This window comes from Dendrobates tinctorius, unplaced genomic scaffold (genome assembly GCF_039654945.1).
Source record: "Dendrobates tinctorius isolate UK_male_01 unplaced genomic scaffold, ASM3965494v1 ptg000005l, whole genome shotgun sequence".
NCBI classification, from domain to species: Eukaryota; Metazoa; Chordata; class Amphibia; order Anura; family Dendrobatidae; genus Dendrobates; species Dendrobates tinctorius.
Genome location: NW_027361673.1, coordinates 30,184,194 through 30,210,036, shown reverse-complemented (window position 1 = coordinate 30,210,036; position 25,843 = coordinate 30,184,194). Strand labels below are relative to the sequence as shown.

General features: G+C 44.6%; 1 long non-coding RNA gene across 2 annotated transcripts in view; it reads left to right on the top strand.

Annotated features, from left to right (window-relative positions):
- Positions 1-277: 277 nt before the first annotated feature.
- The window catches only part of LOC141083580 (uncharacterized), a 171,505-nt gene continuing 145,939 nt past the window's right edge, over positions 278-25,843 (top strand). For both annotated transcript variants that reach the window (XR_012230759.1, XR_012230758.1), the window contains exon 1: positions 278-493. This is a non-coding gene — a long non-coding RNA (uncharacterized lncRNA). The remainder of the gene's footprint in view (positions 494-25,843) is intronic.

Below are 25,843 nucleotides of genomic sequence, written 5' to 3'. Positions count from 1 at the left end.
CCTCCTTCCCCACCCTTTTCCACCCTCTCCCTACCACCCCTTTCTACCACCGAGTGCTGATCAGTTCTTGATCGCTCTATTTTGGGCAGTTTTTTTTCTCATGAATCCTGCAGTTGCCGAGCTCTGATTAGTGATGCACATCACTGATCAACGTCCTTGCCTGCCGTTTTCCAGGACTCTTTTTTTTTTGTCCCTGCATATTCCGCCCCCCTTTGCACCACCTCCGTGCGTGTATCCTCCAGCTGACGTGCATTGATTAGTGATGCAAATCACTGATCCGCACTCATGCTCAATGTTTTCCACAACTTTTTTTTTCCCGTTCCCCCCACACACCTTTCATTTGCACCACTCTGTGTGGGCGTCCTACAGCCGCTGATCAGATGTATACCACTGATTAGCACTCACTTTTGGCAAGAACTTTTTTTTTTCCTGTCTTTTTTACATCTCTTTTTGCACCATGTTTGTGCGTGTGGCCTACAGCTGACGAGCGCTGGTAAGTGAAGAACATCTCTGACTGGTCTACAGTTGTTGGTCTTTTTTTTGTGAAAAAACAACTTTAAAAAAATCATTAAGATTAGTTGCTAGGACTAGTTTAAGGACAGTAAAAATATACTGTAGTAATCATTTACGTCAACTACAGTATATTTTTCTGAATTGAGTTAGATTTAGTAAAGGATAAAAATATACCGAAGTAATAGTCTACTACAGTATTTTTTACTGAATTTAGTTGGCGTCAGCACAGGAAAAAAAAATCATCCATGCATCCGTCCAGCAGCGCTGATCACACACCTCTGGTTGTTGTTTTTTTTTTTCTTTTTTAAAGAATATAATTTAGATTAGGAACAGTAAAAATATACCATAGTAATCGTCATCTACTGCAGTTTTGTTTACTGAATTCAGTTAAAGGGAACTTGCACCCCCCAGGGCGATTTTCACTAAAAGAGCCACCTTCAGCAGCACTAAGGCTGCATTCTGTGAAGGTGGCTCTTGTGTTTCTGACCCCCATTAACGCCAAAATATAGACTTTTAGAAATCCTTCCTCATACCTGCATCCTGTCACAGAGGTATGGAGTGTCGCCGCCTCCCGGCTGGCCATCAACCCCCCCCCTACAGCGTCCCTGCACTGCCTCCTTCTTTTGTATTTGCCGCTGTTACATGTCAGGCGCCTGCGCTGTGACAACAGTTCTCAGGCATGCGCAGTGCGCGCTATCCGGGAGCTGAAATCAGGCTATCACACCTGCGTGTTTCTGAGTCCCCAGATCCCGCCCCGCAGTGTGTTATTAAGTATTCACACTGCAGGGCTGCGGGGCTGGGAATCTTGAGACGCAGAAACACGCAGAAACACACAGGCACGATAGCTTGATGGGGCACCAGAACTTCCGGAACTGAAGTTGCTCGTACTGCACCAAGCTAACATTTCGTTGGTGATGTTCCTCAAATTGCAAAGAAAGGAAGGTTGTAAAAAAGGTGCTGAGTCTGTTGCAAAAGGAGGATACACAAGGCGACACCTGTCCCAACAAACCTGGCCTGTGTATAAAAGGAAGTTTTAGACTGTACCACACATCCATGGACTCCTAGATTAATTTCTGACTTACAGTACTTACATATGCCAACTTCATGTACAGTACACTACACGACTCACATATGCCAACCTGATGTACACTACACGAGTCACATATGCCAACCTGATGTACACTACACGACTCACATATGGCAACCTGACATATACTACACAACTCATGTATGCCAAACTGCCAATCTGATGCACTCTACACAATTTATGCATATGTCACCTCATTATAAAATTCACATACCAGGAAAACACTAGATCAATTCCAATATAGGGTCACTTGTGGGGGGGTTTCTACTGTTTAGGCTCATCATGGGCTCTGCAGAAGCGACATGACACCCGCAGATCATTCCATCACAGTCTGCATTCCAAAACGTCACTTCTTCCCTTCCGAGCCCTGACATGCGCCAGAACAGTAGTTTTCTCCCACATAGGGGGCATCAACGTACTCAGGAGAAATTGAACAACAGATTTTGGGGTCCATTTTCTCCTGTTACCCTTGTGAAAAGAAGAAAAAAATTGGGTCTAAAATAACATTTTTGTTGAAAAAATATGATTTTTTTTATTTTCACAACTCAATGTTCTAATTTTCTGTGACGCACCTGGGGGTTCAAGGTGTTCACCAAGTATTTATATTAATTCCTTGGGGGTCTAGTCTCCAAAATGGGGTCACTTGTGGGGGATTTCCACTGCCTAGGCACATCAGGGGCTTTGGAAACGCGTCATGACACCCGTAGACACTTCTATCAAAGTCTGCATTCCAAAATGTCACTCCTTCCCTTCCGAGCCCTGACCGACGCCTAAACAGCTGTTTTCTCCCATATAGGGCATATCAGAATACTCAAAAAAAATTTCCTAGCAACTTTTGAGGTCCAATTTCTTTTGTTATTCTTGTGAAAATAAACAAATTAATTAAGTTATAAACTTCTGTGAAGCACTTGTGGATTCAAAGTGCTCATCACACATCAATATATGTTACTTGAGGGGTCTAGTTTCCAAAATAGGGTCACTTGTGGGGAATTTCCACTGTTTAGGCAAATCAGGGGTTCACCATACGTGACATGTCGTCTGCTAATGATTCCAGCAAGTTTTGCGTTCAAAAAGTCATATGACGCTTCTTCCCTTCTGAGCTCTGCCATGCGCCCAAACAGGCTCGGACTGGCCCATAGGGGAGCAGGGGAATCCCCCTGTGGGCCCCTATGCAGATCTGGGCCCCCAACCTTACTGTATGGGTATTCATAATTCATTAGATTCGCTCTGTACAGAAAAAAGCAGCATCATCATTCACTAACCAAACTACGCAGTTTATTACTATAAGCAATATATGTAAATTTGTGAACCAGGGTCATGTAATATTTGCATGCAGGTGAAAAGTGGACACCGAAAGTCAATTTTACTCGTGGGCCCTTGGCACCCCAGTCCGACACTGCGCCCACACAGTGGTTTTCCGCCACATATCAGTATATTCAGGAGAAAATGCACAACAAATTTGATTGCCCAATTTTTCCTGTTACCCTTGTGAAAATAAAAAATTGGGGGTTAAAAGATAATTTTTGTGGAAAAAAATGTGATTTTTTTTATTTTCACGGCTCTACATTATATACTTCTGTGAAGCACATCTACATAAGCTCCTTGAGGGGTCTAGTTTACAAAATGAGTTTACTTGTGGAGGGGTTTCCACTGTTTAGGCACATTAGGGGCTCCCCACAAATGACATGGTGTCCGCTAATGATTTCAGCAAATTTTGCATTGAAAAGGTCATATGGCGCTCCTTCCCTTCTGAGCCCTGCCGTGTGCCCAACCAGTGGTTTTCCGCCACATATAGGGTATCAGTGTATTCAAGAGAAATTGCACAGTGAATTTTGTGGTCCAATTTCACCTGTTACCCTTATGAAAATAAAAAATGTGGCATTAATAGATCCTTTTTGTGGAAAAAATGTGAATTTTTATTTTCACCGCTCTAAATTATAAACTTCTATGAAGCACTTGAGGGTTCAAAGTGCTCACCACACATAAGTTCCTTGAGTGGTCTAATTTCCAAAATGGGGTTACTTATGGAGGTTTTCCACTGTTTAGGCACATTAGTGACTTTCCAAACGTGACATGACGTCCTCTAATAATTTCAGCAAATTTTGCAATTCAAAAAAATTAAATGGCGCTCCTTTCCTTATGAGCCCTGCCTTGTGCATAAACAGTGGTTATCCCCCATATATGGAGTGTCACCGCACTCAGGAGAAGTTGCACAACAAGTTTTGGGGTCCAATTTTTCCTATTACCCTTTTGAAAATAAAAAAATTGGAGTTAAAAGATATTTTTTGTGGAAAAAATTTAATTGATAAAATAATAATCACTAGACAGTAAAGTGCTAAAAGTGCAAAAAATAGCAATAAATGCACAGCCACATTAATTGCAGTGCTAAAAAGTGCCAAAGATATGATGAAACAAAAGACAGCAATATATGCCCCAATAGTGCAACTAGACAATAAGGTCAATAAGATGATGCTAAATTGCATTGACCAATGGCAGGTAAAGACATTCCAAATAAGTCATATAACATACTGTATATTACCTGAGGGGTGTTTTTATTATTATTTTTTTACAGGAGCTCGTGGGCTTCATTTGGATTAACAGAAGAATAAAGATGGGAAAATTGTGTGGTCTTTTATTTCATTAAAAAACTTTATTCTGCATGTGTGTGTTTATTTAACACTTTGCAAACTTCAGGATTAGTAATGGATGGGTGCCTTATTAACACCTCTCCATTAATAGGCCAGGCTGAATGTCACCTTACAATACAAATTTATTACTCCATATGCCACCACTACATGGCAGTGGGAAGAGAGAGGCTAAGTGCCGGAATTGGCGCATCTTACAGATTCGCCTTTTCTGGGGTGGCTGGGGGGCAGATGTTTTTAGCCGGGGGGAGCAATAATCATGGTCCCTTTCTAGGCTATTAATATCTGCCCTCCGTCACTGGCTCTCTGGCGCAGAAAATTGCACGGGAGCCCACACCAGTTTTACCGGGAATATTCTTTTATTAAATACCTACAGCTCCCAAATTTTATACATATATACTACTGTACTAACACTGACATATATAAATCTAACTGTTCTGCAATGGTTTACTGTATGTAAACCATGTCTCCTATCCTGTCGGCTCCTGCATTCATTTTACAGAATTTACAGAAGCCGACAAATGAATTACTGGCTTTTCTACTATCTTTCTGTGCAATATTAATATATATATATATTTACTGCTCAAAAAATAAAGAGAACACTTAAACAACAAAATATAACTCCAAATCAGTCACACTTCTGAGAAATCAACACTGATTGTGATTCAATTTCTCCCGCAGTTGTGCCAATGGAATAAACAACAGGTAGAAATGATAGGAGGGTCACTAACATCCATGTGTCTGCTCAGTCTAGTGTATGTATATATATATATATATATATATACACACACATATAATATATATATAATATATGCATATTATATATATATATATATATATATATATATATATATACACATACATACATGTCAGCGACAAATACAATTAGTATAGTGTTTCTTACTATAAATTATAGGGGGACCCCACGCCATTTTGTTCCTTGAAATAATCATTTATTAATTAAATACATGTCCATAATTTTGCACCAACACTATACTAATTGTATTTGTCACTGACATGTTGACATGTGTATATATGTATATACTGTAGTATATATATACTGTATATATAGAGAGAGAGAGAGAATACTAGCTGAAGAGCCCGGCGCTGCCCAGGCATAGTAACTAACTGTGGTTAATTATAACAAATTATTATTATCCTCCATCCCATAGTCCCGTGCCCATATACCCATCATACATATCCACGATCCCATAGGCCCGTGCCCATATACCCATCGTACATATCCTCCATCCCATAGTCGAGTGCCCATATACCCATCACACATCCTCCATCCCATAGTCCCATGCCCATATACCCATCATACATATCCTCCATCCCATAGTCCCATGCCCATATACCCGTCATACATATCCTCCAACACATAGTCCCGTGCCCATATACCCATCACACATCCTCCATCCCATAGTCCCGTGCCCATATACCCATCATACATATCCTCCATCCCATAGTCCAGTGCCCATATACCCATCACACATCCTCCATCTCATAGTCAACCATTATTACATCATAACGAGCGGCGGGGCTTGCAACTATGAAGAGCCCGGCGCTGCATGGGATTAGTAACTAACTGTGGTTAGTTATAACAAATTATAATTATCCTCCATCCCATAATCCCGTGCCCATATACCCATCATACATATCCACCATCCCATAGGCCCTTGCCCATATACCCATCATACATATCCTCCATCCCATAGTCCCATGCCCATATACCCATCATACATATTCTCCATCCCATGCCCATATACCCATCATACATATTCTCCATCCCATAGTCCCATGCCCATATACCCATCATACATATTCGCCATCCCATAGTCGAGTGCCCATATACCCATCACACATCCTTCAACTCATAGTCCCATGCCCATATACCCATCATACATATCCTCCATCCCATAGTCCCGTGCCCATATACCCATCATTCATATCCGCCATCCCATAGTCCCGTGCCCATATACCCGTCATACATATCCTCCATCCCATAGTCCCGTGCCCATATACCCATCACACATCCTCCATCCCATAGTCCCGTGCCCATATACCAGTCATACATATTCTCCATCCCATAGTCCCGTGCCCATATACCCGTCATACATATCCTCCATCCCATAGTCCAGTGCCCATATACCCATCACACATCCTCCATCCCATAGTCAACCATTATGACATCATAATGAGCGGCGGGGCTTGATGACACCATCGTCGCCATGGCAACCATTGTGACATCATAATGAGGGGCGGGGCTTGATACGCTCACACTGTTTCCCCATTATGTAGATAGGGGCATTATGACATCATAATGAGGGGCGGGGCTTGACGGGCACACACTTTTTCCCCAGTATGTAGATAGGGGCAAAATTGTTTGGTGAATTGGATCGCGCGGGGTTAAAATTCGCCTCACAACATAGCTTAGGACGCTCTCGGGGTCCAGACGTGTGACTGTGCCAAATTTTGTGGCTGTAGCTGCGACGGTGCGGATGCCTATCCCGGACATACACACACACACACACATACATACATACATACATACATACACACTTTGAGCTTTATATATTAGATAGATATATATAATCCATATTATATATAATTTTATATATATTATATGATATATAATTATATATCATATTATATATTTATATGTGTGTCTATATATATATATATATATTCTATATATATATTGCATATATATTATATATATATCATATATATGTGTCACTGATATGTATATACATACAGGGTGGGCCATTTATATGGATACAGCTAAATAAAATGGCAATGGTTGGTGATATCAACTTCCTGTTTGTGGCACATTAGTATATGGGAGGGGGGAAACTTTTTAGGATGGGTGGTGACCATGGTGGCCATTTTGAAATCGGCCATTTTGGATCCAACTTTATTTTTTCCAATGGGAAAAGGGTCATATAACACATCAAACTTATTGAGAATTTCACAAGAAAAACAATGTTGTGCTTGGTTTTAACGCAACTTTATTCATTCATGAGTTATTTACAAGTTCATGACCACTTTTAAAATGTGTTCAAAGTGCTGCCCATTGTGTTGGATTTTCAATGCAACCCTCTTCTCCCACTCTTGACACACTGATAGCAACACAGCAGAAGAAATTCTAGTCTAAGGGTCACAGTCCTTGTAGGAATGCTTGGACCTGACACCCAGTAGCGGATTATAATGAGGTCAATCTGGGCGGTAGCCCAGGGTCCAGTGGTGTGGGGGGGCCACCAGCCCAGGATCAATTGTCCAATTATAATCCGCCACTGGTCTGGACTCCCGGAGCTGTCTGTCCAGCTGTGGAGGTTGCCCGGGTGCCTCCTCTGTCCCGGCTGCCCCCTCCTCTCAGCTGCTCCATACAGCCGTCTCCTCCACTCCCGCCACCTATGCTGCCTCCTCCCCCTCTTGCTCTCTCCATCTCTCCCTCCTCCAGCATCGGCTGCCATCCTCCTCTCTCCCTCCATCTCTGTCCAGCTCCCCACTATCAGCCCCACCAGACCGGGGCCTCAATGACCACACCATGATGACAGGCAGGGGCGCAGGCTGTTATCCTCTGTAAGCACAGGACCTGTGATGAGGTCACAGGAGGGGAGCAGTCAGAGGTCACATGATCAGGGGCCTCGTTGTGTGCAGAACTCTGCTGTGCTGATCGTCATCATGGTACTGGATGAGGGAAGTTTCTGTGTGAGGTCAGCAGGGCTGTGGAGTCGGTAAGCCACAGTTGCGACTCCGACTGCTTCATAAATGGCCAATTCATAACAACAAATTTACTGTTGTAAAATGTTAAACATCGTGCTTATTCAGTTTCTCACCATCATATAAGTAATCAGACCACTTAGAGCAAAAACTACATTTATTAGAATACAATTAGAATATAGCAAATAACTTTTATAAACTTTTCTAAACTGTAAGTAAATATGCAATAAACACTTTTATGCAGTTAATAAGAAGAAATCTATAAATTTGTCCTCAGAAAAAGTATTGCCTCTGTCAGATCCTCCTTCATGGATGCCCTCAAATCTGATCTAATTATTTTGAGAGCAGAGAACAACCTCTCTACACTAACTTGTGTTGGTGGCAAAGCAGTAACCACTCGGGCAACATCTCTGACAATGTCAGGATACAGAGGAATCGCTTGTTGCACTGTTATTTTTGATGAACGGTCAAATTTCTCAATTTCTTTTAGTGCACATGAAAAATTCTGCTGAAATGTACTGGCTGTGTTCCTTGATGGGGATGACTCTTCTTCTATGCGGGAACGCTTTGCACGGTCCTTGTGATCCAAATATTTTTCGAAATTAAATTCTTCATCAGTTGATGATGAGGGTGAAGATGTGGCAGGACGACCAAATTCTTCTTGTTCCTCCTGACTGTTCTGCAACCCTTTCATCCTTACTGCTATTTCAAACAGAGCTTCTTTTCCTTTACTTAGCTGTTGATCATCTAGAAGAATCCGATGCATTGGGTCTACATAAACAGCTGCCAAAAGAATGTTATTTTGTAATAGTAGCTCCTCTCTCCGTTTCATTGATGTAGCAATGCCACTTGCAATTAACCCTCCTCTTTGGGACAGGCGAAACATCAGGTTCTTCCACTCCTTTAAGAAAATACCTGGAGTTAAGTCCTCTGCTTGTAATTTTTTAGTCACTGTAAATGGGTGCTCTAGCAATTTTTCCAGCTCAGTCACCTGATTCCACTGACTTTCATTTAGCGTCAGTTGAGGGTTAGCCATGTCTTCAGTTCAACCAAGCGCTGAATCATTAAGTAAGTACTGCCCCATCATGTGGCTTGATCAATAATTGCCCCTTTTCCAGCACGTCTCTTCAAAATGGAGTCAACTTTAGGGGTTCTGGCAACAGTAGCCAATTTTCTCACCTTGAATCAGTGCAGCAGCATGTCCTTCTTGCAGACTGTCTCTTATAGCCAGCTGTAGCGTATGCACAACACAGCACATGTGATGAATGAAAGAACATATTGACACAGTTTCAACAAGATCATCTAAACTATCATGTTGCTGTTCATCTGAAGCAACTTCAGTTTGCTCCTCAGTTACAATACTGTGTTCCTCTATTTCAAACATTTCTGTGTCTGTGGACCCAGAATGTTCTTCTAGCTGCTGGTCACCATCATTACTCTCATTCATTAGCTTAATAGTACTTATCATATTTGAAGCATTGTCAGTTACGACAGAAAGAACTTGCTCTTTTTTAAGTTCATAGTCTTGCAGAACCTTTTCCACCAAGACCTGGAGAAACTCACTGGTGTGATGAGCTTTGGTGTCTTTTACTGCCAATGTCTTGGTAACTATTTCATTTTTGTCACAAACAAATCGGACATTGATGGCAAAATAGTTCACTCTGTGACGTGTGCAGGCATCCATTTTAAGAAACAGAAAGCGTCCCTTGAGAGTTTTTTTAAGTTCTTCCTCTTGTTTAAAAGCTTCTTCGATTACTAATTTTCTAATACTCTCTCTCTCCAGAGAAACACCAAGCTTGCGGGCTATTTCCCCATTCAGACACATAAAAGCTGGTCGTGAAAATAATGAAATAGGCACACTATCCTTTACAACAAGCTCTATGATCTGTTTTTTAAATGTATCTACTGTCATTGTCACAGTAACTTTGTCACTGACAAAATATCTTGCAACTGATGGCTGCAAAGTTCTCTGCTCCTTTGTTTGGCTGGAAGAGCTGGGCACTGGTTCATTGGTTTGGATGCAGTCTTTCTCATCCACTGCTTTCAGTACTTCTGGATGAAGGCGCTGTAAATGTCTCTTTAGATTAGAAGCTCTGGTAGGAGCATTTTTATCTTTGCCTGAATATGCACTCATCTTGGCTTCACAGCATTTGTTTTCGTCTGGATCATTTGTCATACACTGACAGACATAATGTTTTCTATCTTGAGTGATGGTGAAATGTTCAAATACAGCTGATTTAATGTGATGCTTCTTTGACATTCTCAGGTTTTTAATTCTGCATTCACAATCCAAATGACAATTGTTTTTCCTAAAAACAATTGTACAAAATTATTGCCAGGTCGTACAACTGATATAGTGGTCAGTAATACTGTTATTATTCCTCATGTACTCACAGTTAACTGATGCAAAGTTTGTTGAAAGGATAATACTTCTTACAGTCTTCCTCTTCTGAGTAGCAGGCAGCTGTGAGATGCTTGGAAGACGCACACCTAGTATGATCTAGTCTAGAGGAGGAGCTTTACTACTAAGAATTTGCAACACATTTTCACTTTCAGTTTCATACATTGTAAGTAGGGGGGTTGGGGCAGCATGAGGTTAACCAAGTATAAGATTAGATAAGGGCAGTGGAGAACAGTGACACACAAGAAGTAAGAAATGTCTCTATCTCCAGCAGAACTGCTTATCACTGTTGTTCATAGTTTGATAGAACATATATATTTGAGTAACATTTATAAAATTCATATGAAAGTTCAATTATGAAATATTAATACTTTTTTTTAAAGCTGGAATCGGAGTCGGTACATTTCTACTGACTCCAACTCCAACCAAAACTAACTCCGACTCCACGACTCTGACTCCACAGCCCTGGAGGTCAGGAGAGGTCTACAGGGTGGATGTAGCAGAGCTATGTGTGTACAATTTTGGACGTAGGAGTGCCGTGTGTGTACGAGGTGTACGGAGCGGAGCCGTGTGTGTACGAGGTGTACGGAGCAGAGCTGTGTATGTACAAGGTGTACGGAGAGAAGCCACGTGTGTACGAGGTGTACAGAGGGGAGCCGTGTGTGTACAAGGTGTACGGAGAGAAGCCACGTGTGTACGAGGTGTACGGAGAGAAGCCGCGTGTGTACGAGGTGTACAGAGGGGAGCCGCGTGTGTGCAAGGTGTACGGAGAGAAGCCGCGTGTGTACGGAGAGAAGCCGCGTGTGTACGAGGTGTACGGAGCGGAGCCGTGTGTGTACGAGGTGTACAGAGCGGAGCTGTGTATGTAGAAGGTGTACGGAGAGAAGCCGCGTGTGTACGAGGTGTACGGAGGGGAGCCGCGTGTGTACGAGGTGTACGGAGGGGAGCCCCGTGTGTACAAGGTGTACGGAGAGGAGCCGCGTGTGTACGAGGTGTACAGAGTGGAGCCGCATGTGTATGAGGTGTACGGAGAAAAGCCGCGTGTGTACGTGGTGTACGGAGCAGAGCCGCGTGTGTACGAGGTGTACGGAGCAGAGTCGCGTGTGTACGAGGTGTACGGAGCAGAGCCGCATGTGTACAAGGTGTACGGAGAGGAGCTGCGTGTGTACGGAGTGGAGCCACGTGTGTACAAGGTGTACGGAGAGGAGCCACGTGTGTACGAGGTGTACGGAGTGGAGCCGCGTGTGCACGAGGTGTATGGAGAGAAGCCGCGTGTGTACGAGGTGTACAAAGGGGAGCCGCGTGTGTACGAGGTGTACGGAGTGGAGCCACGTGTGTACGAGGTGTACGGAGCGGAGCCACGTTTGTACGAGGTGTACTGTGCGTGTACAAGGTGTACGGAGAGGAGCCACGTGTGTACGAGGTGTACGGAGAGGAGCCGCGTGTGTACGAGGTGTACGGAGCCGTGTGTGTACGAGGTGTACGGAGTGGAGCCACGTGTGTACGAGGTGTACGGAGCGGAGCCACGTTTGTACGAGGTGTACTGTGCGTGTACAAGGTGTACGGAGAGGAGCCACGTGTGTACGAGGTGTACGGAGAGGAGCCGCGTGTGTACGAGGTGTACGGAGCGGAGATGTGCGTGTATTTTGGCATGGGGGGGCTCCATTTGAAAGTTTGCACCGGGGCCCATAACTTTGTAGTTACGCCACTGATTGACAAGCATTGCTGCTGCCTCCTTCTTCTCCAATGCCTGCCGCTTCTGAGGCTGTGGACTCCACTTTACCACCCTGGCCGAGCTGATTGAGCACATCGAAGACAACCATATCGGTGAGTACCCCTGGTCGGTGCACCCCCAGGTAGGGTGCACACCTCTCACCAGTGCAGGATGCAGGGGCTGCACTGGTGCATTGCTCCGGACACGTTCGGGCTCCCAGGGCTGCAGACAGCTGCCCATTAGGTTGGCAGCTCTGTGCCGGGCACCCCAAAGAGTGTGCATGCAGGAGGTACGGAGAGAGCAGTGGCAGCCGCGGCCACGCAGCACATGCACTCATCTAGGCACCGCTGGACACCCTGTCTGCGCCATGCTGAGGTGCAGGGTCCGCCCCCGTGGGTGGCGTGTTTACAGATGCTGCGGCCAACCCCGGGCCCCTGCAATTGGTGGCAGCCATTAGCCTCGCTGTGTCCTGTCAGCTGTGGCAGAAAGTCAGCTGGAGTGTACAAAGTATAATGGATGTCCTATGTCCCCCCATGTAACCCCCGATACATAACAGCAGGGCCATGGGTGCAGGCAGTTACCAGGAGGAGCTATGAGAGGGGAAGAGGCAGTGAGCAGGTAGGGAGTGGCTGCCTAATGTTTCTTTAGGCTGTGTGCACACGTCTGAAATTCCCACGTATTTTATGCATTTTTGCCGCATTTTTTCACAGCGAAAACTAAACGCATAAAATAAGCAAGCCATTGTATTCAATGGCATTCCGCACATGCTGTGCTAATGCTGCATATTTTTCCGTTGCTAAATCGCATCGTGGAAAAATACGCAGCAGGCTCATTCTTTTGGCGGAAAATGTGCGGATGGTACCCAGGGTCTGGAGGAGAGGAGACTGTCCTCCAGGCTCTGGGTACCATATCCCTGGTAAAAAAAGAATTAAGGCTGAGTGCAGACGGAGTTTTGAGCCCTGCGGATTTTTTCGTGCAGAATGGAAGAAATCCGCAGGTCAAATGACCTGCATTTTTCCTGCGGATTTCTTCCATTTTTGATGCGGTTTTCATGCGGTTTTCTACTGCGGTTTTCCCCCTGCGGATTTGGTGACAGGGGAGATGGAAAACCGCACAAAAGAAGTAACATGCTGCGGATTTTGTACAGCGGGAAAACCGCGCGGAAAAATCTGCAGCGTCTGCACAGCGTTTTTTTTTTACATTGATTTTAAGGCTACTGTACATCACAATTCAGAAATGCAACGTTTCTGCGCGGTAAAATCCGCTGCGGAAACGCTGCAAATCTGCATCGTGTGCACACAGCCTAAAATAGAAAATCGTTGATATTCTCACCTTCGGGCGTCCCCAGGCTTCAGTGATGCTCCCGTTCCCAGTGATGCCTTGCGCGACAATGACCTGTGATGCCGTAGCTGTCTCGCGTGATGCTACGTCATCAGAGGTCATTGTCGCGCAAGGCATCACTGGGACCGGGAGCATCGCGATGATCGGGAACGCTGCGGGGGACGCCGGAAGGTGAGAATATAATGATTTTTTCTTTTTATTATTATTTTTAACATTAGATCTTTTACTACTGATGCAGCATAGGCAGCCTCAATAGTAAAAAATTTGGTCACACTTGTCAAACACTATGTTTGACGAGTGTGAGCAACCTGTCAATCAGCATGCAAATTTTTTGCGTATTTCCTGCGGCAAGGAGTTGCACGTGTGCACATAGCCTAACTCTCTCCTTGTTTCCTGGTCTGGTTTTGTGTGATCGAGCAGCAGCGCAGAGATGACAGCGAGCGGCAGCCAGGACTAGCTGTCATACATGTCCTCTCCGCAGCCGGAAATCATCATCACAAGCTCAGTAATACAGCAAATCTCTTCCTGATGCCAAACTCTCTGCCCCCTGAAATCTCTGCTGCTCCCAGACTGGCACGGAGAGGGGCGCCCAGGCGTGCAGGAGGGATCCCCGCCTCTGTGTGGAGCGCAAGGACAGGGCTGTGCAGAGGGATCCGGTGTACAGCAGGATGAGTCAGCCCCTGGGGCCTGCCGGGGGTGCAGGTAACACCTGGCTGCTCCTTGCTGCTCAGGGGTCGGTAGCTGCAAGTTCACTCACTTCAGGCTGGGATACTTCTTGTGATACTACTCTTCTAGGGTGTATCAGCCGAGTTATGGAGGTACCTCAGTGCGGAATAGCATTATACAAGGAGTTCAGTCATCTCCATAGTGCTTGGTGGGGAGGTACTGGGGTCAGTAGTAGCCGGTGACACTGAGGGGTCGTAACATTGTTTCATTGTAGCCAGAATTTAACCCTTTCTCTGGGAAGGTGTCCATACACAGACGGCCGGTAATCAATCATCATAGTGGAAGTCGTCTGTTTCCATCAACTTTGTTATATGTGGGCAGTGGGCACCTCTAGTAAGGTGGGCACGAGATGGCGGGTCTTGTCATCACTGCCTCACACATAAGTTACTATGAGGTGTACTTTATTCCTGCCACATTTCTTTCTTGGCCTACTCAGAGAAATGTTTTGACCAGTTGAAAGTTATACAACCTGAGGATTGTGCATGTGTGCGCTGCCCGCATGTAGTAATATGTGTGTGTGTGTGTATATATATATATATATATATATATATATTTTACTTACTCCGACCCCTATATAAACCCTTCCCCCCTGACCGCCGTCCACTTTCCCATGCTCCTGTTCCAATCCTGGGGTCTTTTTTGTCCCCCCTTGGTCCTCCACATGCTGAACATCTGGGACATGACTAATATTGCGCATTGTGCGCTTGTTCGTCGCCAGATGCAGCGTCGTGTCCAGTGTGTGAGGAGACGGCAACTTGTCTGTGGTGTTAACCCCTCTGCTGACATGCTGGGCACAGCCTGTGGCGAGGAGCGTCTTTTCCTGTGTATCAAGCCACAGGCTGCACATCATAGGCTGCTTCTTCTATCTGGGGAATTTCATGGAGCAGAAGCCTCTGTGTGACTCATGTGAAGTAACTTGTCTCACAGGTCATGGGTCCAGGTCAGCAGGTGATGGCAGACTATTAGCTGGTTTCGATGTTAGGTACAGGTGAGTCAGGACTAGATGTTGGGTGGAAGCCTTCCAGTATTTGTAAGGCCTCGTGCACACGCTGAGTGTTTGGTGAGCTTTTACCTCAATATTTCTAAGGCCTCATACACACGCAGAGTATTTGGTGAGTTTTTGGCTCAGTATTTGTGAGGCCTCATAGACACACTGAGTATTTGGTGGTTTTTACCTCAGTAGTTGTGAGGCCTCATGCACATGTTGTGTATTTGCTGAGTTTTTTACCTCATTATTTAACCCCTTCCCGCCCCTTGACGCACTGTATGCGTCAAGAAAACTAGTAACTTCCCGACCCCGTCACATGACCGGGGGGCCCACAGAGTCTGAACAGCCCGGGGCCCTGGCTACCATTAATCCACTCCTGCTGACACCCATAATGTGGTGGTGCACCATCTTGCTGGTAAAACTCAGGGAACGTGCCATCTTCAGTGCATAAAGAGGGCAACACATCATCATGTAGCAATTTCAGATATCCAGTGGCATTGAGGTTTCCATTCATGAATTATGGCCTCACTATCTTTGTACCCCATATATCACACCATACCATCAATTATGGGTGTCAGGTCCGAGCATTCCTACATGAACAGTTTCCTGGAAAGTGGATTGATCGTCGTGGGCCAGTTGAATGGTCACCAAGGTCTCCCGATCTGACCCCCTTAGACTTTTATCTTTGGGGTCATCTGAAGGCAATTGTCTATGCTGTGAAGATACGAGATGTGCAGTATCTGAAACAATGGATACTGGAAGCCTGAGCTAGCATTTCTTCTGTGGTGTTGCTATCAGTGTGTAAATGGCCCACCTTGTATATGTATGTACTCTATGTGTATATATCTAGTGTTTTGTGAGCTGTCAGTGTGATTTTACAGTAGCCGATCACCGATGCGTAAAAATCGGACAGCATTCGCATGGTGCGAGTGCTGTGCGATTTTTTTCTCACACCCATTGACTTGCATTGGCGAGTCTTGTCCAAGAAACACAGCAATACGTAGCATGCTGCGATTTTTTTCTCAGTCCGATTTCAGCTGAGAAAAAAAATCGCAGGTGAGATGTCACCCATTGAATAACATTGGTCCAAGTGCAATCTGTTTTTTTAACGGATTGCACTCGTTCGTATTTCTCGCAAGTGAGTATGAGCCCTTAAGGACATAAAAAGTAAAAGTTTGAAGATTGCAACATTTTTGCCAAATTTCTGATATTTTCACAAATAAACGCAAGTCACAGAATCTTAGAGTCCCTAGGATCTTTTGAAGCTTTCCTGAGTTTTTATCTCTTAGGGTGTGTGCACACGTTGCGGATTCTGCTGCGGAATTTTGTGTAAATCCGCAGGTAAGGCTAGTTTCACACTTGCTTTTTTTTGCAGCGCGTTTTTCCCGCAAAAAAACGCATTAAAAAAACGCATACAAATGCATACAAACGCTGCGTTTTTTTCAAGCATTTTTGTGCGCATGCAGGAAAAAAACGCAGCGTTTTTGCGCGTTTGTATGCGTTTTTTGTGCGTTTGCGTTTTTTTACAGATTTTGGAAAAACCCCACAAAAATGAAAAAACAACCATTCAACAACACACAAGACCAATGGGACTTCATTGTGGGTGTGGTATGTTAATATATAGACCCTGTCTACAGTATTCTTCACATTTGCTTGATTCTTCTCGTGACCATGGATCTGCGCTGGAAGAGTTTTCACTTCAACTTGGATTTGGACATCGCGATGGCTCAGGCGTATGCAGTTGCTTGCCATGAACAAAGGAAGAGAGAGAGGCAGCGAAGACGGCGGCGTATGTGGATACATCCGATTGTTGAACTCCGGGAGAGCCGTGGGGCATACCACACCCTCTACAGCGAGCTCCAGTCAAACCCGGAGAAATTTACAGATTATATCCGGATGTCCCACGAAAGTTTCATGGATTTGCTTGCTCGTGTCCAACAATCCATCCGGAGACAGGACACACAGCTCCGTCGTGCGATTCCTCCTGAGGAACGGCTACTGGTGACATTACGGTATGTTTTAAAAACCAAGGGGTGCGGTCTGATGGGTTTTTTTTAAATTTAGTATTCAAAACCGTGGGTAATTAGTTTTCGTGAATGTACTAATATTTTATTTTATAGTTTTTTAAAATAATATACATAAATATTAATTTTACTTCTTTGTCTGTTCACAGATTCCTGGCGACTGGAGAAACCCTATCTTCACTACACTTCCAGTACCGTATTGGAATCTCTACCTTGTCTGGAATTGTTGCTGACACCTGCCGGGCTCTCTGGAATGTTCTTTGCCCAGAATTTATGCCCCTGCCCACCGCTGAAAAGTGGATGGAAATTGCTGACAAATTCTGGACAGTATGCAATTTTCCCAACTGTTTGGGAGCTGTTGATGGTAAACACATACGGATCATCAAACCCCAAAGAACGGGATCTGAGTACTATAATTACAAAAAGTACTTTTCAATAGTACTCATTGCGATTGCGGATGCCGGATGTATGTTTGTAGCAGTGGACATTGGAGCATTTGGCCGTGGTAATGACTCACAGGCTTTTAAAAACTCAGACATGGGCCGGAGGTTGTATGGCAACCAATTTAATTTCCCTATGCCACGGCCTCTTCCTCACACCGAAGCTCCGCCACTGCCCTTTGTAATGGTTGGCGATGAGGCTTTTCAAATGTGCGGAAACTTACTGAAACCCTACTCCAGCCGGGACTTGGACCACACCAAAAAAATATTTAATTACAGGCTGACCAGGGCCAGAAGAACTGTCGAGTGTGCTTTTGGGATTCTTGTTTCCAGATGGCGAATTCTGGGCACGGCCATTAATCTTAAACTTGAAACAGTCGATGAGGTGGTGAAGGCCTGTGTGGTTCTACATAACTTTGTGATGGCTAAAGAGCACCCGACCTTTGAACTGGACGATGATGCTCCTAACCCATTGCCGGAATTCACTCAGCACACTCTCAGGTCATCCGTTGAAGTTGGCCAAATGAGGGACCAATTTGCGGCCTACTTTATTTCTGATGTAGGACGGGTGCACTGGCAAGATGAAATGGTGTAATATTTTTGTTTGTTTATGGTAATAAAAAACCTTATTTGATACCATTACTGAGTGCACTATATTTTTTAAACTCCAATTTAATAAACTTCCCATGTATAACTGAATTTTTTGATGTTCACACACCTGGGCAGGTAAATACACATATGAGTTAAAATGCAGCATTGCTAGTCTGCGTGAAATATATTGGAACGAGCAAAGCTGCAGGCCATGAATCAGGAAACCATTTTTTTTCAAGAGAAAATTGTGCAACTAGTTGAAAACAAAGTATGTGATTTTCTCAAAACACAACCCTCAAAACCCAACCCCAATGAAAGTCCATGGGGAATACAAGTCAGCATTGAGTGGATGAATGTAATCTGCTCCATTCCAACTTACAAGTTATTACACTAGGCCTTTGAATGACTATACTAGGCCGTGGTATTTCAAATATGAGTATAGTAGGCCTTGGGCCTACTAGTATAGTCATATGTGAAATACCACGGCCTAGTATAGTCATACCAAGGCCTACTGTAATAACTCGATTTTTAACAACTAGCATCTTGTTTCACAAAAAACAAACTGGTGAAACTAGAAAGAAACTTATAAGTTTCAACAGTTTGTTTTTCATGAAACCAGATTCTAGTTGGTAAAACTAGAGTTATTACACTAGGCCTTGGAATGACTATACTAGGCCGTGGTATTTCAAATATGAGTATAGTAGGCCTTGGGCCTACTAGTATAGTCATATGTGAAATACCACGGCCTAGTATAGTCATACCAAGGCCTACTGTAATAACTCGATTTTTAAAAACTAGCATCTTGTTTCACAAAAAACAAACTGGTGAAACTAGAAAGAAACTTATAATTTTCAACAGTTTGTTTTTCATGAAAACAGATTCTAGTTGGTAAAACTAGAGTTATTACACTAGGCCTTTGAATGACTATACTAGGCCGTGGTATTTCAAATATGAGTATAGTAGGCCTTGGGCCTACTAGTATAGTCATATGTGAAATACCACGGCCTAGTATAGTCATACCAAGGCCTACTGTAATAACTCGATTTTTAACAACTAGCATCTTGTTTCACAAAAAACAAACTGGTGAAACTAGAAAGAAACTTATTTTTAAGACAAGTTTCAACAGTTTGTTTTTCATGAAACCAGATCCAAGTTGGTAAAACTCGAGTTATTACACTAGGCCTTGGTATGACTATACTAGTCCGTGTTATTTCACATATGACTATACTAGGCCTTGGGTTGGTTTTTAACATGTATTTACCCATCAGTGTGTGTGAGCGGCGCAAACAACATTAATGAAACTTAGTAATGGTGAACCACAAATGTAAATTTATTTTTTATCACAAAAATAAACCAAAAAATTATTTTTTCCGGCGTTTGGGGGCAGATGGTTTCAATTTGGGGGTGTGCAGGGAATGCAACACTTGCTGTTGAAGACGGTGTTTGAGGGGAAGGGGCAACAAAACTTGTGGGGGAAGGTAGTCCAGTTAAGGGAATCAAACTAGGAACACTTGGAGGAGAGGAAATCTGTTCAGGTACATTAGTTGTAATGGCATGTCGCCGTAGGCTTGTGTGCCTGGACCGACTTTGGCCCAATGCCCGCCTTGATGGATTTCGCCTTGAAGTAGGGGCAAATATTGAGTGTAGGTCCCCCGTCTGCAGGTGTGGCTGCTGCTGCTGCTGAGGTGGCGGCTGCTGCTGCTGAGGTGGCGGCTGCTGCTGCTGAGGTGGCGGCTGCTGCTGAGGTGGCGACTGCTGCTGAGGTGGCTGCTGCTGCTGAGGTGGCTGCTGCTGCTGAGGTGGTTGCAGCTGCTGCTGAGGTGGTTGCAGCTGCTGCTGAGGTGGCTGCTGCTGCTGAGGTGGCTGCTGCTGCTGAGGTGGCTGCTGATGAGGTGGCTGGAGCTGCTGCTGAGGTGGCTGCTGCTGCTGCTCTTCGTTGTCAGTGCTCGTCCTTGCAGGAGGACTGGTGGCGGCAGTGATGGTCCAGGTTTGCAGAGTGGTGGTGGCAGGGCTACTACACGTTGTTGTAGCGGCAGGGCTGTTCCATGTTTGCCTAGTGGTGGCTGAGCTCCACGCATGCATGGGAGTGGCGTTGGTGCTCCAGACAGGAGCAGCGCTTGCCATGGTGGTGTCGGTGAAGTGACCAGCTGCACTCAGACTTGTGGTGGTGTAACGGTGGGTGTCCTGGCTTTGAATAGAGGTGTCCGTGCAGTGGTATGCAGCACAAGTCGGTAGTGAGGTGAAGCGAGTCAATGGTGGCACAGGTGGAAAGGACACCACTGACTGCTGACCGTACCGATTATGCTGCATAGCCTGCAAGAAAGCATTGTTGCAGGCCTGCAGCACATTCAGCTGTTGATCAGGACTAAGGTGTTCCGCCATGCCCTTTTCAATCTTACTAAAAAAATGGTGTGCTGGTCTGTTGAGGTCGGCCTCCAGACGGTCAAGGCGCTGTTCTACAGAATTGAAGCGGTGTTCAAAGTGGTTAAAACCACGTTCCATGAGTGCAAAACCGCTTTCAACTCTGTCGGACAGTGACTTGAGGCTGGAATTAAATGTCTCGCTCAAATGCATAAACTCGGGCAAGACATTCCTGTCCAAGGCCCTCTGCCGCTGGCGGGTAGTGCCCGCATAACCAGTGGCAGAGACCTGGGACAGGGGAACACCTGATGGCCCAGCTTCCTGGTCACCAGCTGTGTGTGTGGTTGACCTGCAAGGTGCTTCCTGGCTGTCGGATGGCTGGGACGGGTCAGAGGACGTCCGAGGAAGGACCGCTCCAGGGCCAGGTTGCAGGGTGCTGCTCCAGGTGCTGTTGAAGAAAGGAAAATCATTACTACCATGCCTTTACAAGAAGCATCAGCTGTGGATTAGAAAAACACAGATTAATAAAAATAAAAACCCAAAATTTATAATACTTACGATCTCGTGGCAAGGACCGGTCTTAGGAACTGCAACGCGTTATAGTGACGGTATCTAGTTCTGGTCCTTGACGCAGATCCACTGCGAACCTGGCCCTCAGCACGAACATCACTGTTGAAGCGGTCCTTGATCGAACGCCAACGTGTTCGGACTTTGTCCACTGTTGATAAAAAAAAAACAGTGCCGTCAAGGACAACAGTCGCTGCGGCACAATGTAGAAATACAATACTCAAAGCAGTCACTGTAGACCACGATGACACTGTTGGGTTTCCTGCTAGAATACACCTAGCACGAAACCCAACAGTGCCGTCAAGGACAACAGTCACTGCGGCACAATGTAGCAATACAATACTCAAAGCAGTCACTGTAGACCACGATGACACTGTTGGGTTTCCTGCTAGAATACACCTAGCACGAAACCCAACAGTGCCGTCAAGGACAACAGTCACTGCGGCACAATGTAGCAATACAATACTCAAAGCAGTCACTGTAGACCCCGATGACACTGTTGGGTTTCCTGCTAGAATACACCTAGCACGAAACCCAACAGTGCCGTCAAGGACAACAGTCACTGCGGCACAATGTAGCAATACAATACTCAAAGCAGTCACTGTAGACCACGATGACACTGTTGGGTTTCCTGCTAGAATACACCTAGCACGAAACCCAACAGTGCCGTCAAGGACAACAGTCACTGCGGCACAATGTAGCAATACAATACTCAAAGCAGTCACTGTAGACCACGATGACACTGTTGGGTTTCCTGCTAGAATACACCTAGCACGAAACCCAACAGTGCCGTCAAGGACAACAGTCACTGCGGCACAATACAGAGCAGGGAAATACTCACTAAACGCCTTTTTGTAGGATGCTGTGGCGCTGTCCCAGCCATCCATCAACGCTGCGGCCACCTCATTCCATAGCCGCCGGGTCACCACAATGTCCTTGTGCAGCCGGTCATGGCTGTCCCACAACGGCGAACGCTCCTGGACCAGGCTGATGAGCTGCTCATTATCCAGGTACACGTCTTCATCTCGTTGTGGAACCTAGACAAAACACATTCATTAGAATAATCCAATTTAAATTGAATAAAAAGTTACAAAAAAAGAAACATAAAAAAGAGTAAAAATAGAAGATAAAAAATAAAGTATCAAATCATTTGATACTTACATTCCGTATCACCACCGGGACTTGGCTTCGCTGCTCCTGCTCTTCGCCCTCACTAGTCCCGTCCACAGAAGAGGATGATGACGATGTCTTAAAAAAGTTGAAAAAAACGTAAGAGATTTGGAGAAGCAGCAGATATACTTACCAGATGCACAAAAATAATCACCTCACGGTCTGCTTGCGCCAATTCCTGCCGCGATGGGGAATACTCTGATTCTGAAGACATACTGCATGTAAAAATAATAAAAATCATTAGTACATACATAATTTAAAAGGACAGGCATATAATGTAATATACTCACATTCTTCGCTGATATAATGGGTTCTTGGTTGACTGTCTGCTCTTCAATCTGTCAGTGTAGTAGTGGCAGAGTTTTGGCAGGCACCTCCTTTATATAGCCTTTTTTTTTTTGACTTTAGAAGATTATAACTAGGACAACAAGTGGACACCACCAAAAAAACGCAGCGCTAAAAAAACGCATACCTGCGCATGCCAGTGCGCACGTATGCGCATCCATAGGCTATAATGGCCATTTTTAGCGCAAAACGTGCGCATACGTGCGCATGCGCTTTTTTCAAGGGCCAAAAAATGCAACATGCTGCGTCTGGAAAATACCAACGCACACCCCAAAAAAACGCAGCGCATGAAAATCGCATACATGCGCTGACCAGTGCGCAGGTATGCGCACCCATGTTAAATATAGGGGAAAAAACGCATGCGCAGGTATGCGTTTTTTTCCAGCGCTAAAAAACGCAAATGTGAAACCAGCCTAAATCTGTGGATTTTCTGCGGATTTGCCTGCGGTTTTCCCTTGCGGTTTGACACCTGTCATGGAGCAGGTGCCAAAGCGCTGCGGAATCCGCACAAAGAAGTGACATGATGCGGATTTTGCATTGACTTTTATGGTACTGTACACCGCAGCAGAAACTGCTGCGGATCCGCAGGACCAAATCCGCTGCGGATCCGGAGCAGAATCCGCAACGTGTGCACACACCCTTAAAGTGACACTGGTCAGAATTGAAAAAATTGGCCGGATGAGGAAGGCAAAAACAGGCTTGAGGGGATGAAGGGGTTAAAGGCTGTCATTTTAGATTGTCAGATGTGACATTACCACCAGACATGCCAACCTGTTTATTACTGTTTTTCCATGAACATGTATAAAAAAAAACTTTTTTTATGAAAACATTGTAAATCCATTATAAATTCAAAAGATAAATTTTAAGTTTTCATAGCCCAGAATACTAGTGTGAACACATCAGCCACATTCACTGTGAGCTGTAAAATGTGGTTACAATCATAATACTCTGTACAGCTTTCTACAATTTAAATAAAAAAAAAACAAAAAGTCCAATTTTTCTTTACACAAACACATAAAAAAATGCCCATATTTATATTATTTACAATCAATCTAGGGATATATGAGCAGTTAGCAACGGCGATTCACACTCACATGTCCATAGAAAGGAGTCACTAGCACATCTTATTCCTGTTGGCTGGATGAGGAGGCTAGTACCCAGCACTAAATTTTTCATTATAGGGAGAGAGTGGGGAGAAAGAGACCACTTCACTCTCTTGATGTTTGTTACATACACTCACTGGCCACTTTATTAGGTACACCTGTCCAACTGTGTGTTAAGACTTAATTTCTAATCTGCCAATCACATGGCGGCAACTCAGTGCATTTAGGCATGTAGACATGGTCAAGACAATCTCCTGCAGTTCAAACCGAGCATCAGTATGGGGAAGAAAGGTGATTTGAGTGCCTTTGAACGTGGCATGATTGTTGGTGCCAGAAGGGCTGGTCTGAGAATTTCAGAAACTGCTGATCTACTGGGATTTTCACGCACAACCATCTCTAGGGTTTACAGAGAATGGTCCGAAAAAGAAAAAAAATCCAGTGAGCGGCAGTTCTGTGGCCGGAAATGCCATGTTGATGCCAGAGGTCAGAGGAGAATGGGCAGACTGGTTCGAGCTGATAGAAAGGCAACAGTGACTCAAATTGCCACCCGTTACAACCAAGGTAGGCAGAAGAGCATCTCTGAACGCACAGTGCGTCGAACTTTGAGGCAGATGGGCTACAGCAGCAGAAGACCACACTGGGTACCACTCCTCTCAGCTAAGAACAGGAAACTGAGGCTACAATTTGCACAAGCTCATCGAAATTGGACAGTAGAAGATTGGAAAAACGTTGCCTGGTCTGATGAGTCTCGATTTCTGCTGCGACATTCGGATGGTAGGGTCAGAATTTGGCGTAAACAACATGAAAGCATGGATCCATCCTGCCTTGTATCAACGGTTCAGGCTGGTGGTGGTGGTGTCATGGTGTGGGGAATTTTTTCTTGGCACTCTTTGGGCCCCTTGGTACCAATTGAGCATCGTTGCAACGCCACAGCCTACCTGAGTATTGTTGCTGACCATGTCCATCCCTTTATGACCACAATGTACCCAACATCTGATGGCTACTTTCAGCAGGATAATGCGCCATGTCATAAAGCTCGAATCAACTCAGATTGGTTTCTTGAACATGACAATGAGTTTACTGTACTCAAATGGCCTCCTCAGTCACCAGATCTCAATCCAATAGAGCATCTTTGGGATGTGGTGGAACGGGAGATTCGCATCAGGGATGTGCAGCCGACAAATCTGCGCCAACTGTGTGATGCCATCATGTCAATATGGTCCAAAATCTCTGAGGAATGCTTCCAGCACCTTGTTGAATCTCTGCCACGAAGAATTGAGGCAGTTCTGAAGGCAAAAGGGGGTCCAACCCCTTACTAGCATGGTGTACCTAATAAAGTGGCCAGTGAGTGTATATTCTGCTATATTACATCTCCTCTATTTGCCAGCAGATGTCACACGATGGTTTGGCTACAATACAATGGAAAGTAAACAACATGAGTTACAATGTACAGGAAATCTAGACTTAGGCTGTGTGCCCACGTTGCGTTTTTGTAAGCGTTTCCGCAAGCGTTTGAGCCGGATCAGACGCTGCAGAAACGCTTAAAAGAAGCTTCCTATTAAATTTCATGCATTTTTGGCTTTTTGCGCCAAAGCATGTGTTTTTAAACGCTTAGAAAACGCTTAGCGGCTAAAAATGCAGCATGCTCATTATTTTCCGCATAGCTGCGCGTTTTTCACCATTTCCAATGTTCCCAGAAACCGTGCGGAAAAAACGCATCAAAACGCGCGGTTTGTGTGCAAAAATCATGCAAAAAAACGCACGGAAATAAAACGCATCAAAAACGCACCGTTTGTGTGCAAAAATCACTCAAAAACTTGCGGAAATAAAATGCGCGGTTTCTGGGAAGGAGTCCGGTTTTCTAAGCGTTTAAAAACGCTAACGTGGGCACATAGCCTCACATGATTCAAAAGTAAAGATGTGAAAAACTCAATACTTCTCACTTTTTTTTTTTTTTCAGCTCCAAATCATGTAAAAAATAACAATAAAAAAAATCTATAATAAAAAGCACAGAAACCAAGTGCTCTCCATTTCAAAATATGTATCTTGCATCTAGTAGAACTCCTTTGCTCTTTCAGGCTGAAAATACTCTGACATTACT